The sequence below is a fragment of the Limulus polyphemus genome, unplaced genomic scaffold, assembly GCF_000517525.1.
Source record: "Limulus polyphemus unplaced genomic scaffold, Limulus_polyphemus-2.1.2 Scaffold2982, whole genome shotgun sequence".
In the NCBI taxonomy this organism is placed as follows: Eukaryota; Metazoa; Arthropoda; class Merostomata; order Xiphosura; family Limulidae; genus Limulus; species Limulus polyphemus.
The window spans coordinates 145481-147891 of NW_013668592.1; the positions used below are offsets into that span (position 1 = coordinate 145481).

At 33.2% G+C, this 2411-nt stretch overlaps 1 long non-coding RNA gene across 1 annotated transcript in view; it reads right to left on the reverse strand.

Moving 5' to 3' along the window:
* Positions 1–1050, reverse strand: part of LOC111088007 — a 6465-nt gene extending 5415 nt beyond the window's left edge. The window contains exon 1 of the long non-coding RNA XR_002612634.1: positions 924–1050. This is a non-coding gene — a long non-coding RNA (uncharacterized LOC111088007). The remainder of the gene's footprint in view (positions 1–923) is intronic.
* Positions 1051–2411: the final 1361 nt, after the last annotated feature.

Below are 2411 nucleotides of genomic sequence, written 5' to 3' on the forward strand. Positions count from 1 at the left end.
ATATTTACACAGTACACCCATCTCCTTACATTATCATTCATATCCATGTTGATGTTTACACAGTACACCCATATCCTTAAACTGTCATTCATATCCATGTTGATATTTACACAGTACACCCATCTCCTTACATTATCATTCATATCCATGTTGATGTTTACACAGTACACCCATATCCTTAAACTGTCATTCATATCCATGTTGATATTTACACAGTACACCCATCTCCTTACATTATCATTCATACCCATGTTGATATTTACAAAGAACACCCATATCCTTACACTATCATTCATATCCATGTTGATATTTACATAACACACCCATCTCCTTACATTATCATTCATATCCATGTTGATGTTTACACAGTACACCCATATCCTTAAACTGTCATTCATATCCATGTTGATATTTACACAGTACACCCATATCCTTACACTATCATTCATATTCATGTTGATATTTACACAGTATATCCATTTCCATAAATTATCATTCATACCATGTTGATATTTACACAGTACACCCATCTCCTTACATTATCATTCGTATCCATGTTGATATTTATGCAGCACACCCACCTCCACAACTCGCATTTATCCTGAATAAGATACACCATTATTTAACTTTTCATAATGCTAAAACCATACATATATACCACCATTTAAATTCATGTGGAATGTATCCTTTTCAAAGTTCTTCTCCTTAAATGCACATATTCTGAATTTGAAATCTATTATATAATTTGAGTTTTGTTCTTCAGTTGCATTTTGTTTTGTGTTTTTTGTATGACCTTACCCAACTGGTGTTAAACAGGTAGTATCAAGCTAAAAAAATGGTAACCTACTTGCATGTTGTTGTATTTTATTTCAAGAGCACAATAAAATGCAAGCAATATTAAGCTCTGTAGAAAAAAAAATTACCTGTAAATATTCTTTCCACCTCATCACTTGCCCAGAAATGTGTGTCTTGTTTCTTAGTGTTCAAGTTGGTAACTGTCCTTGCTGGCACTAAATGACTGAATCCATTGCTGGTTAAGGCTTCTAATGCTACAAAAAGAAAGGAATTATATTTTAGTATTTTAACTTTTATATTTATAACACACACACCTCAATAAATGGTGTTAAATAAGAAACATGTTTTTGGATTCACAATATATATATATATATATAAAATAAGATTCAGTGTCTGTGTGTCACATAACTCCCCCTAAACTACTGGTCATACTGACTTCTAAATGGTACCAAACAAATCATCTTGATCCAAAAATTTGTATAAAGGTAAAATTTTCCACCCCAACCCTTGTGGAACACAGAGATTTCCCCCAAACCCCTTCTCCTAAACTGCTGGATTCACCAACTTTTAAATGGTGCATGTGAATTGTCTCGGACTCGTGGTTTGCACAAAGATAAAACCTTTCACCCAACCCTTTATGGAACCTGGGTATTTTGTGAAAACATTTTTACAAGGATTCCCTGAAAGTAAACCCTAGATTTGGCATTGATTTATGTTAGAGCACATAGATAAGTTGGCCTACTAATTGCCCTTCGTAACTTGGTTAAAGAAATTAAATTTGCATTATAGCGGCAATGATCATTAAACTGAAAAAGTGCAAAATAGTAGTTCAAGTATTAAATTTGAAACATAGGGCCCTGTAAATGTGGGCCACAGGCCCATGGGTTTGCTATTATATATATAATATATATTAAATGTCAAGACAATCTAATTAAAGATGCCCCAATTTTAAAATGATAATTATAATAAGTGTTCTTGATTCATACCTTTAAGAAAACTAATTTAAAATATTAATATTACTTTTTTATGAGTAATTGTCATAAACCTACACAAAAAATCAAAACCAATACCATACACTGTGATGATACTCCATAAAATAAGATTGAAGCTGAATGTCATGCTATAAAACAAGATTTTAAGTAAAGTGAATTTACTTATGTTGATGGTTTAATAAGAATACTGTTGCGTCCTCGAGGTCACGTGACTGGTGTGGCGCCCTCTATTTTCTAGAACTATCTTGTTCTTTCATGAATGCTCTAGTATTTACTAGGGTAGGCGGGTATATATAAGAGGGGACAACGTGATGCGAGGATAATGTAATGTGTGTGTATAGATAGTGAGTAATTGAACTGCAGTCATAGAGCACGAGAGACGTTACAGCTTTTGTTTAGCGTGATTGTTGAAGTTGAGTGTATCGGTAAAGTTATATTCGGAAAGAATAAACTAGTTTTATTAAGAAAGGACTTGTGTCGCTTAAGTTTCATCGGAACGAAGTTACGGAAAAATCAGTTAACAAATGGAGACGTAACAAATTGGTGTCAGAGAGTGGGATAGAAAAAAAAGAAGAAGAAAAATGGAAACGAGAGGCGGAAAATCAAACTACAGCTTAGCAGACT